We start from the raw sequence: 13,327 nt of genomic DNA, 5'->3' as shown, positions 1-13,327 counted from the left end.
ATACAGTTTCCCAAATGGTTTCTAGAGTTGAAATAAGCAAGCCATTCTAACATTACTGATGTCTTCATGATAAACTCTCTCGGTTGTTATTTCTCTATTCGTATAAAATACCTCTACTCCGACAACAAAAGAAAGAGCGGTGAAATAGAAAAAAAAAAAAAGAAAAATTTCTTTTCTGTCAGCAGGGTTGTTTTCTGGAAGTGGCATCCAGATTGAAGCTCAAAGGCAATCATTACTCATTCCTCCTTAAAAGAAATATCTTTTGTAGCCCTCCAGCTTCAACATGCTTTTGTCTCTCTCTTTATTAAAATGGTGACTACAATGGTGAGAAAATGAATACAGTTTTCCCTCCAAAGAGATGGTATACCTTAATTAAGAACTACAAATTACTGTGCGAAGGGAAATATTGCAAATCTTACTGGGTAAGCCTCAAGGTCTTTCATCTACCAGGAATGCCCTCCTTCTTTGATATTAAATCTGCACTGTATAGTTTATTGTGTTGTTTTCCTCTAGAGACTAGGAGTTGTGTTGTTTCCTCCTTGGGTGAGGATCTAAAAGAGGGGAATAGAACAATTCCATTATGAGGTATTTATTTTGAGAGCTTATTTGCCCTTGTCCCAAAAGAATAGAGTGGGTCTTGGGTATAAAGACATAATTTACATACTGAAGTCCTACTAACCTCTGAATATGTTATCTTTCTATGGGATAGTTTCCTTTCTTGAAGCTCTGAGTATGGAAATAGGGTCAGGGGATAAAGAGAGCATCAAATTCCTTGGAGACCCGACATATAACTGCTTTTTCTCAGATAAAAGGGCTGAAGAAACTGCAGAAAAAGCTTTCTTCTCTACCATTTACTGCTTGGGATGGGGAGCATAAATTAGAGATTCAAATACAAAAGATCACCTTTTTGTCCTTTGTGATATGAAAAGGATGAATCACATATTAAGCTTATGATGGACAGATTAAATAAGGGGAGCTTAATGGATTGTGGTGCTGCCTCAGAGACAGACAGAGTCATACTTAAGTCCAGCACTCTATCCAAGCAGTATTACTACACAGCAAAAGTTTAAATAGCTAATTTAGTAGAAAAAAATCGTACTCGTCTTGTTTTCCAGAACTAATAATTCCTGAAATCTGTAAAAGATATATATACTTTAATTTAGCTTTAAGGCGACACAGATTGGCAGGATGATATGTAACTTGTTGTTTGTGTAGGCAACTATATATATTTTTTATATAAATTCCATGTTGCTGTAACCTTGCTTGCTAAGCAAGTACATTTTTGTTATTTGGTTGTGTTTTGTATGTAGTCATTTGCTTTCTGTATTAGGAGAAAGGAAATAAGTGGTAATTCGGGTTTATGTGACTTTTCACATCAGCTTTTAAACTTTTCAAGATTCAGGATATTGAAGTAGAAGTTACCTCTGTCTCATGATTTCATGGTAGGATACGGTCCTTCCTTCTCAGCCATAGTCAGAGTTCTGTGTATCAGTGGTAAGTATAGCTTGATTTTTTTACTTGTACAGCCTGTCATGGTACCAAGGGTTTCAGGACTGAATAGTCTCTACCACTTTGTAAATAACAATGCGTGGCAAAGAATCAGAAGCTTCTCACAGTGAAAACGGTGAAATGCACAGATAACCTGTGGCATTTGTTTGCAGCAGGGGCGGAATTCAGTTCTTTAATCAGACAGCTGCGTTTCATTGCTTAAGCTTCCCTTACATGTAGATTTAGTCATGGACCTTAGAGAGATGTTCATTTGGCCATATGCAAATATTTTCTTCAGGATAAGAAGAACAACAGTTCTTTAGTCTTGCACAATATAAAAGGAGTTTGGGTACCTTGCCCACATGTTGGCATCTGCATTGTAGACACCTGCAGTTAGGTGACTGATTTCACCCTTCATGTCATGTTTCTGAGCCCTTTCCAAGAGGTTGTCAGTCTGAACACACAAACCAGAAATGTATCATTTTCTAATGAGAAATATTTAGCATATGCACTGGATCTTCTTATAATGCTACCTTTTGCGTTTTCAAAGGCTATGTTGGACCATAGCCTTTGATCATCAAACCATAAACAAACTTAAAGTCTGCTTGAAAATGAAGCCTTTTGCTTTTGCTGGTATCTGAGCTGGGCTGAAGTACTTAGGATACTTTTGTTTGTTTGTTTGTTTGGATTTTAATTTGTCTGAAATGACTGTTTTAATTTCAGAGATCTTAGGTAGAGTTCTGACAGACAGGAACTTATAAAGATACATACAAACATTTGGGGAGCTCTTAAAAAAAAATTGAAAAATCTATAGAAAGACTATTTTGAAGAGGAGGACCAGTTTTGCATTTAGAATACATGGTTTAAGTCAGATTGAGAAATATATCCTGATTAAATTTTGTCCTTCCAGACCAGAAAAGGTAATTCTCTCTAGTAAATCCAGGGTAGAAAAACTCTGTTAGAAAGCTTCATTGTTTTCTGAAACCTTCTTTCCTCTTTGTCATCAAAGCAGATGACCCTTTTTCTCACCGATTACGCTAGATTTCCCTTCTTCCTTTCAAGAATCCAAATATGAGGGCAAGAAGAAAGTGAATATTCTGAGATGTAAAGGAAAAGCCCGTTTAAGGGAGAGCTTAGTGAGCTCTCAGAAAATCAGACTTTACATATTTATTGTACAAATGACTAAATATTATTAAGTAGAAAAAGAAGAACAGATATCTTAAAGATCCATTCCTGCTTATCTTTAACGGGTACATAAAAAACCAGATCAAAGACCATTCTGCCTTGCATGCAGGAAAGAACAGATGTCTCCTGGTATCTCCTCATTTCTTGCAAGGTAGATATAGAAGTGCATAAAAATCCCAAGCAAAGAATCGGCTTTAAAATATGTAACATACAATGCTTAAACATATTCTGTTCTCTAAATTCTGTTATATTAAAAACTTCAAAACACTGAAACCAAACTTGTTGCATAAGTGAGAGTATCGTCTTCCCAGCAGGCTGTGGTTTCTGGGCTCTTCTCCTTTGTGAGAGGCTCACAGTAATCCTCCTCCTTTTTCTGTAAATAGTGGATTAACCAAAAATCAATAAAACTTTTTGATTCCATAGGACCCTGACTGCTATAATCTGTGCTCTGGACTCCACAGGTTCATATTCACAGCAACAAAGTGCAATTAGACGAACTAAAATGAACTCTGCTGAAGCAGTCAGTGCTGAAAATGGCTTGACAAAGTCACCTTCTTTTGTAAAAATCCTTACTTGTACAGACTGGTGTTTTGGAGAGTTTTAAATGATGGGCTCTTCTTCATTCATTTGTCTTCACGGTAGGCAAATAATGGGTTCAGTGCATAGCCTCTTACGTACTGCAATCTACAACTATTACTCTAATAGGCAATCATGACAAGCAAAGTCAGTTGCATATGGCAGCAGTAATAATGGTAATTATTTTTCTTTCTTCCCCTATAATTTAAAAACATGATTCATTTATCTTTACTGCAAGTGCAAATACTGAGGTTATGAAGTAAGTATGATATTTTGGTGCTGTGATTACAGGCGATTGGACCTTGGTCATTTCAATGTATTTCTTCTTTCAAAAAAGATACTGCTTTTGAAAATAATAGACGTTACTTGGAGCTCGTATTTACAGGTGATATAAAGACTTCCTAATTTTAGGAAATCCTGCCATAGTAGAAAATACCTCTATGACTGTCTGTCTAAATTGGGCAGAACAAATCTCCCTCTGGACATCTCCAGGGGCACCTGCTAGTCTATTGACTATTGTGGAAATGTAAATGCTTCTATTAGGATAAATGATTTCCTATTTCTAGGTGAAGCAAAAGATGTGCATGAACTTATTTGGAAGGAGTCCCATCTTATACTGCTATACCACTGGACTGCTAGCTGATATACATGGAGTAATACTTTCTCCACAAAGGGCTGAAAACTGTCACTAATGGAAGTGACGCCTACATCTTTAAATGAATAGAGGCCACTACTTCATAAGACATTAGATATAGGTGACAATCTATTTTTTTGTTTACTACTGGTCGTTGTTATGGTGTGGTAAGCACTGTGTTTCACCATGCCATCATTTACCCATTTACCTGGCTCAAAAAGGTTACAAAAATAGTGAGGTGAGATTTTGTTTTGACACTGATCTGTCATTCTAACAACTAAACTTTTCAGCTGTGTTTTTCAAAGCTTTTATCAATGTACCGGCCAGTACATTTTGCACAGGCAAAATAATATGTGTTTTCGTAAGAGCTGTTCAAGCACATATTGGAAATGGTGATAGAATACATTACCTGAGCCCTCATCTGCACATCCAAAGAACGATGTTTTTAAATTATTCATATGCAAGATGTGGCACTTGCAGTTGTGCTTCCCTTTGATCACTGATACCAAGTTTGTGCTTTCTTTAGTGTTATGATAATCATCTAATAGTTAAAATCCCTCTGTACCTTAGAATAGTTCAAACTGCTGTATAAATTTAATGATTCTGATGACTCTGTTGATGACTGAAATGCAATTCTTTCTCATGGAATGAGTGAATTCTCAAGAGTACAGCATTTAACGGTCTTGGATACTTAGGGCCTTAGTTTTATATGCTCTTTAGTAACACGTTCTTGGAGACCCACTTATTAAATGTTTTTCTTTCCTTTTCTCTTCTTAAATAATTTTTTGTTCATATATTGTATTCTGCACTTTGCACTGTTCAATAACAGGTACCCCATAGATGTAATAATTGGGAAGTAAAATTTCAGTGCACTTTGTACAACAGCCATTCCACAGTCACTGGTGTTAGAATTGCGTTCAGCTGTGTTTGCTCCTAAACTGCCTATTTATTATTTTAATTGCAACAGGAAAGACTGCTTCACAAGTTTTATTTTGTTTTTCATTTTACAAATCCATATCTAAATGTTAATTTTGCTTTAGTTTTCACTGTTACTAAGTTTTTCACTTTCTAGTTTATTCCAACGTTAGAACAATCCTGCAAGGTACAGAATAGCTCAGTATCTTGATTGTGTTAATTTTTTTCCCCAGTGATTTGTTGGCTCTCCCGTTCATATTTGATGTGTTGTCTCCTTCTTTTGTTTTATTTCTGGAATCAATACAAAGTTACTGTCTTTTTGAAATCAGTCCCTTGGACAAATTCGATTTTGGCAAGACATGATAGCAGAGTATGAGAGTGACGTGTCATATTAGGATATTTCTACTTACCAGAGAGGCCTATTTCTTATTTGTTGTGTGAGCTGTTCCTGTCTTTTGGCACATCGACGGGGAGCCAGCTTATCACACTGTATTGTTTTAGGCTACCTCTGACTGCTAGCTGGTGCCGAAGATATGTTAAATACTGGAGTATTACCATTGCATGTAAGACATTGGCATAACTTCTGTAAAGATATTAAACAGCTAGAAATGAAATGGGAAATTATTTTTTGAGTTTGAACCTCATCCTTTCAAAATACACTTCAACTTCCAACCTCAAAAATACACATGAGAGTACAGTATCGCTGATGCTTTTGTATCTCTTGAGAGCGAAAAGGTTTTCTTCACAGTTCTGTGATGACAATGAAGGCATACGCCCTTTTTGTGGTCTTTGTGTATTTGTAAGTCAAAACACTGAAAGTTATATGAACATTCTGAGATGACTGTAAATCCTGGAAAATTATGCGTAAACTCAAACCGATGTATGGTTTACAGGTGGAAGGCAAAGAAGGAAAAAGTGATTAGGAGGGCATGAAGTTGAAACTATGCATCTCCCAGTGCTGGGATGCTGAGGGGGCTAAATTGAGAACAGGTCACTCGCAACATAGTTGGTTTTGACATTAATTTAAATAAAAACCCAATAATCTTTTTTCCTGGTTTGTTTTGTTTTTCGCTAACTAGCTTACCAAAGTTGCTAAAGGCTAATCAGAGTCCCATTCATTTAGCACAAATGATGCTCATTTTTGTGTAGTATTTTTTTAAATAGGATTTGTGCTTAAATGAAAAGCTTTTGATTTCTCTTAATGTGAATAACAAAAGGAAAAGATTGTACATTGTACAGAGCTTTCTGTAACTAAGCTAAAAGTTCAAATTTGTCTAAAACTCTAAATGATGAGGTATTTGAAAAATATTTTAAATGCCTAACATATGTATTTTTGCTATTTTTTCTTCTATTGCTTATAAAGCATTGCACAGTACACAGTGAGAAAACATACCCATCGATGCAACAAAGAGATACTATCAATTCTTATCCGTTTAGTGCAGACAACAGTGGCACAGAAAACAAGACAGCCTTTTCTAGCTACTTAGGTGGATAGTGACACTAACTGAAGTATTCATTATGGTGCAGATGCTCTCTACAAAAGCCTATTTTACACCTAAATTGCTTGCTGCTATAGCTGGTAAAAACTGCTTGTGTCGGGGTTTCTTAGCAAAACAGACACATTGTTCTATCTTCTCATTTTTAAGTACAATATTAAGTGAAGGAGAGTTTTGAGGTTTTGGAAGAGTTATAGGTATGACAAACAATATGATCTAGGGCACAGATTTTGTGATGCTTACTTTAGAAAATCTGATCTACTTTACTATTTGCAAAACTGTGGAAAGGAAATTATTTTTTCCTATTTTTAATTTATTGTTTATGCTCCTTGGCTCTCTTAAAAATGTATTTTTATTTTATTCTTTTAATACTTTCTTTCAAAATTCCCATAACCTTGGCTATAGATCTCAAAGAAAACAAGCGGTTTTGTCCCCCTACTCCATGGAAGTAGTAACAATTCTGAAAGTGAGGAGTTTCTGATGCCCTTAATTACCAATCCCAATTTTGAAAAGGAAGGGAATATATATAACAGTATATAATAGGACAGACTAGAGAGTTCAAGAAGGCTTCAGGGCCCTGATACAGTAGTCACAATCGTATTCACCCAACCTATCATTGACTTTGGTGGGCTCCACAGAAGTGTAGGCATCAGTCCGTGAAGGCTGGACATTTTTGCTTTCTTCTATAATTTCATCAGTGACTAGAAAATCCCTTCTCTTGCAGTAAGGTAGTACCCCATTAGTTGTACAGATGGATGCGACATATTGCATAATGTATGACTGGATATATTGCCAGATTTTTAACTAGCTGCCTGGTTTAGGAGAATCTTTCCTCCAAAATGGCTTGGGATTTTTTTGGGGCGCATGTGTTTTTTCATTGTTATAAAAAAAGGCAAAAAACCTCCTTAAATTTATTATATATTTCAGTTGTATAAAAGGGAGAGGAAGCTGTTGATGCCTTATTTCATATTTTAATTGGATAACTTACTTAACCTCTTTGATGTCTTTTGAGGAAAGGGAAGAAAACTGCTATAGGAAATGCACTTAATCTTGAGTGAATGCCAGTTTAACAACTGACTTCTCTCTGAATACTTTCAATAAAGGATTGTTTTAGGCAGCAGTATTGTGGATTATTTTTGCTGTTGGCCTTCCCACTTAGAGAATCAACTGTTGTGCAATAGCAACCATGCCACTTAGCATATAATCAACTAGAAATGACTTTAGGAATTCAGCTTGCAAGTGTCCTGCCTAATGGGATCTGGATTTGTGTAAAGAGTCTTTCTTCTTATGATTGAAGAACCACATCCTCTTTTTCTTATGTAGAACAATAATTGGACTTTGTAGAGACGCATACAAGCCTGAGCTACTTGCAATACAAACAACATTATTCATTCTGTCTTTTACATTTATAGCTCAGGTTGACAATGAAACAAAATGCAAGTGATATGTCTATAATAGACAATAAAACAGGGAGGACATATCCTACTAATAGATTTTTTTTTTTAAATGATATTAGTATTCACTGGTATTTATCACATTAGAAAAGATAAGAATATCACTAATCTGATTAGATTTTAATACAGTATGGTGAATCTTACTTAATAAGTTTTGGGACTACCCTAGCTCATTTAGCTACAATGTACTAACTACACTGGAATACATACATGTCCAGTATTGTGAAAAGTGAATATGTGTTTGAGTATCAAATTGTACTCATACTGGCTTGTGTTGTTCTTGTACAGCAGTAGAACGACTATTTAGTTAGTGTCTTTACAAAATATATTTTGCAGTGGGTTGCAGTTTGCTATAAATTATTTTATCCTAAACCTCTTCTGAAATATTTTAAGCTAGTTTGTTTTGCAAATATTTTATATGCAGCTTTGAATAAGCTTGGTTACTATTAAAAAGGTTGGTTTAATCATAAGAGAGTTTAAGTATAAGAATTCAATCAGTCTTTACATTTGAACTGTTTTCCCAGATTTGCACTGTAGATTACTTTAACAGACGTGATTCTGGAGGAAGCTGCATTAATTGAAGCTGTTATTTGCATCCAAATAAATACCGTTTGTGGCAGGTTGACCTTGGTTGGCTGCCAGATGCCCACCAAGCTGCTCTCTCTCTCCCCTTCCTCAACAGGACAGAGGGAGAAAATAAGATGAAAAAGCTCATCGTCTGAGATAAAGAGAGGGAGATTGCTTAGCAATTACTGTCATGGGCAAAAAGTACTCAAATTGGGGAAAATTAATTTAATTTCTTGAAAATTAGAACTAGAATAGGATGGTGAGAAACAAGGAAAACGCTAGAAACACCTTCCCATCAGGTCCCCACCCCCCACCCCTTCTTCCCAGGCACAACTTCTTCGTTCCTGACTCTTCTACCTCCTCACCCTCAGTGGTGCGAGGAGATGGGAATGGGGGTTGTGGTCAGTCCATAAGACTTCATCTCTGCCACTCCTTCATCCTCACATTTTTCCCCTGCTCCAGCATGTGTCCTTCCCACGGGCTGGGGTCCTTCCCATGGGCTGTAGTCCTTCAGAAACAGGCTTCTGTGTGGGCTCCTCTCCACCAGCCGCAGCTTCTGCCAGGGCTTTTCATGGGCTGCAGCTTCCTTCAGGGTACACCTACCTACTGCAGTATGGGGTCCTCCGTGGGCTGCGGTGTGGATATCTACTCCACTGTGGTCCTCCACCGCCTGCAGGGGTATAACCTGTTTTGCCATGGTCTTTACCATTGGAAGCAGGGGAATCTCTGCTCCAGTGCATGGAGCACCTTCTCCCCCTCCTTCTTCTCCAGCCCTGGTTTCTGCGGGGCTCTTTCTCTCTCATGGTTCTCACTGCTGTCCCTCACAGCTGCTGCTCATGGGTTTTTACCCTTTCTTAAATACGTTTTCTGCCTTGCCCTGGGGTGGGTCGGTCGGAGCCGGCTGGAAACAGCTGTATCCGGCATGGGACAGCCCTGGCCTCTCCTCACAGAGGCCGCCCTGCAGACCCCTGCTACCAAGCACCCAGCACGCCATTATAATACCTACTTCTGGAATCAATATGCTTATTAGGAAAAGGTTCTTCACCGAGAGGGTGGTTGGTCACTGGAACAGGCTCCCCAGGGAAGCGGTCACAGCACCAAGCCGGTCAAAGTTCAAGAAGCGTCTTGTTGATGCTCTTAGTCATATGGTTTAGCTTTAGGTAGTTCTGCAAGGAGCAGGGAGATGGACTCGATGATCCTTATAGGTCCCTTCCAACTTGAGATAGCCTATGATTCTATGATTCTGTTACATTAATAAAAGATAGAGGAATATTCCCAAACTAGCAGACTTGGGACAACATATTTGGTAAAAAGGGAAGAGAAATGTACACTTCAATATAAAATGAGATTTCGAAAGATTTAAGTAAAGCAGGAAATCAACTCTCTTATCAGAAGTGAAAATTAAATCAGTGGTTTTAACTTATGAAGTCTGATACGTATCACAAAACCATCCCTTAGTTAGCTTCATTGACAGCCTCTTCTGAATAGAGGCTCAGCAACTAAATCGCACATCAGGATGGACGATATCAACAAAAATTTGAGAAGCAGTTTACTGTTCCTGTTAGTATTAATTAATGACAGATATAGTCTGTAAATATCATAAAAACATTAACAAAACACTTTGTAAGCAAGCAAACTCATTAAAAAGGAAAAATAAAGAGAGTAACTGGGATTACAGTAGGTACCGTTAAGATCCAAGCATCACGTAGAGTGCCATGAAGTCTCACCAGAACTATGGAAATTACTGAGTGAGCAGTTCCTCTAAACTGATATATTAAGGGAATAAGCAAGATAACTGTACTGTGCATACATTTGTATGTTAGTGCTGGCCGATTGGTGCATTCCCCACATTAGTTTACTGGGAGTGGATTCTGTGCAGCAGCACAGGTCAGTTCAAAGATAATAGCATTTCTGTAAGTGTTGACAAAAGGCAAAAGCGTTGCCTCTTGTCAGTCCAAGTGTCACAGCTGAGGAAAACACTACTGGGAGGTTGAGGGATTTACTAGATGACCTTTAAAGGTCCCTTCCAAACTATTCTGTGATTATAGGATGATAGTGTGTGAGCTCAAACTTTATTAACACCGGGTAATACACATGGGAACAGTCATCATAAATGCTAAGGCCATGAAAACGGGTTGTCATCAACTACAAAACAGAAAGCGTCAAGGAAACAGGCTTCTTTATCATCAGTGATCATAAGACCATTTCTTAGAATACGTGCAATACTCACTGTGCAGAGCTATGATGTCTAAAACAAAAAAAGTACCGCAGTAGTACAAAACACTGCAAAAAGGAAATGCAGCAGTATTTCTGTGTTATACAGTTAACTGCTGAGAGAAAAGAGTTGATGTCCACAGACGTTCTGGCCTGAAAAGTGATACATCCTTTTTGAGCATATTGAATGTTTCCTATTTGAGACAGGCTATTTCCTTTTAGTCTCATTCCTGGGAAATCCTCCGAGTCAGTGGCCTGTGGACAGCAATACAGAGCAAGCCATTTGCTGCAGCCATCATCATAATTTGTCCTCCTCGTCAGTCTGTACAATAAGCAATGCATTCTGCAGGCACAAGAAATATCGGTCTGGAAAACAATCTGTTGCTCTGAAACCTTATAAACAGAAATCGTGTGTTATCTATGAGGGCTGCTTGTTGCCTAAAGAACTCATCTGCCTAGTCTTTTGCTCTTTGTAAGTGTAGGAAAGGGTAGAAAATGGCAGCATAGTATGGTGCATTAAACTGCTTTTCACTCCTGTAATGTGCACGTAAAATCTATGTGGATAACACAAACCGTATTTGAAACTGTGCTGTATATTTTAAGGGCACAAGTTTTGCTCAGGAAAACCCCGGTGTTCTCTTGAGGGAGTCAGCCAGCAAGTGGTTGAAGAATCAGAACCAAAGAGGAAGTATACAACTGGGATGAAGTCTCAGCAAAACCGTTCAGCAGATTAAACAAAGTGCCAGAAACAAGCTGTGCTGTGAAATTTTAAATTTTAATTTAGTTTTTGTTTCAAGAGATAATACAAGTGAATGCAAATATGTCCTGGCAGATTATGGTTATTTTTTAGGTTTGTGGTTAGGTTTGTTAGGTTTGCTAGGTTCTCTCTAGAAAGAGAAACATTACACTGCTCCGTATTTAACTTTAATTTTTTAACAAATTAAAAACAAACAAACCAAAAAAGCAACAAAAAAAGCCTGATAAATATGCTGATTCTAAATTATTTCTAAAATAAGCACACAATTTAAAAAGTGCATTCCTAGAAGAAAACTTGTCAAGATTCATTACATATGTAACAAATCATAACTTCGATAGTAATAGGATTGCATAGAGATTTATGTATCTCTTTACAAGGCAGTTTTTTTGAAAAATCTTTTTCAAATTTTGTCTTTAAAATATACAACTAAACCAATCTTTATATACGTTATTAAACAGATGGCGCAGTCTCATTTAGATTTACTTTAATGCATCCATTTCTTTAAATGACTTTCCAAGACCTTATATCCTAAAAGTAACATTATTTTATTTGTTGGCTTAAAACCAGCGTACTTGCCAGTTCCTTGATGCTCATAAATTTTCCTGTCTTTTGCCCTTCTTAATCCTTGTCTGTTTCTATTAGGCCTCATCTTTAACAGCAGACAGATGAAAGTCTGAGGGAAGATCTAAACACTCTGCTGTCAAAGACACACCCTAAGTTGTTTGCAAAGTTAATTATCTCCATCCCTGTAGGTCATACTTTGTAGAGAAAATGACGATACCTTTTTCTCTTTCCTATCCTGGAGCTGGTGATAATTGTAGGAAGTGCTGTTCTGGTAGCAGGACATTGATGAGGCATCTCTGCTTCCTCTTTTCCCTGGGCTTTTTTTGTCTCAGGGACTGGTTCAGCTTGATCTACAGACTACCTCACTGCACTGACATAAACAGCTGTAGGAGAAAAAAAACCCAAACAACAAACAATGAACTGGATCTGTAAAATACTCATAGAGGGAGCCTGAAAGCAGTCCTGTTATCTATAATTTCTTAAACACAATATATAGACCACAGTTTTTCATGTATGACAATGATTTGATTAGAAGCTTCTCTTCCTGTAACTTGCTTGCCACTTCAATTGAGCAAAATCATTAAAAGTAATAATTATCCATATCTAGTGTTACTTGACATCTGATTAACGTATAAATCTGCTGATGGATACACTGGCCCATAATCCAGGCTGTGCAAATCACAACAGAAATTTTGTGGGGACTAAAGGCTTTTACTGATGGAAGTGCTGTAGGTTAGTTTTAGATAGAAGTATTTCTTTGCTTTCTCTTCTGCCTGTTGGTGGGATGTATATTAACAGTGAAGAGTGAAGTGTCCTACCCTTCTTCCATATTCCTTAAAGTACTATTTTCCCAGGTCCACTCTCCCCTTATCAGCTTCTTGTTTTCCTTTCCTGACCCTCCTTGGTTCCTTTTCCTGTCTTCTTGAAGACTCCTATGGTTTTAACCTCATTCCATAAAATATTTTACTGTCTTACTCAGCATTTATTTTAATGGATTTCTGACCTTCATTGTTTCCCATTGGTATGCAGGTCTGGGACAGTAACGACCCATCTTGAACACAGAAATGTTGCATCCCAGTCAGTCATGACTAGAACAGAAAGAACTGGTTTTAACTATCTGAATTAAGGTCTTACTGTTAGCTGGTAACTATTCATGTAGGAGAGAAAGTGTATTATAGCCTCTGTGAAAACTTTTGCCTTGGTTGTGGTGATAGAGAGGCATTTTAAAGTGCAAATAATGAATGACTATGATAAAGCCACAGTGATAAGGTTGAAAGAGGTTACAAAGTTCATATTCTCTTACCTTTAACTGTAATTTCCTTCTTAATTTAGCTGCTTTGCCCTGACTCTGCCTTGCAACAGAACTGTTTACTCAGGTCTGTGCTAAATTTTTTTGTTTGAGCTTAATGTCAAAGCACACACACCTTTGCATGCACAAAATTGTACACAATACATCAATAAATATAACTTTACTTCT

At 37.3% G+C, this 13,327-nt stretch overlaps 1 protein-coding gene across 8 annotated transcripts in view; it reads left to right on the top strand.

The window, feature by feature from the left end:
• Positions 1-13,327, top strand: part of GPC5 (glypican 5) — a 735,781-nt gene that overhangs the window by 249,615 nt on the left and 472,839 nt on the right. The window lies entirely within an intron of this gene.

Source organism: Larus michahellis, chromosome 1 (assembly GCF_964199755.1).
Source record: "Larus michahellis chromosome 1, bLarMic1.1, whole genome shotgun sequence".
Lineage (NCBI taxonomy): Eukaryota > Metazoa > Chordata > Aves > Charadriiformes > Laridae > Larus > Larus michahellis.
Note: the sequence above shows the minus strand (reverse complement) of the source record. Positions and strands in the feature narration are given on the sequence as shown.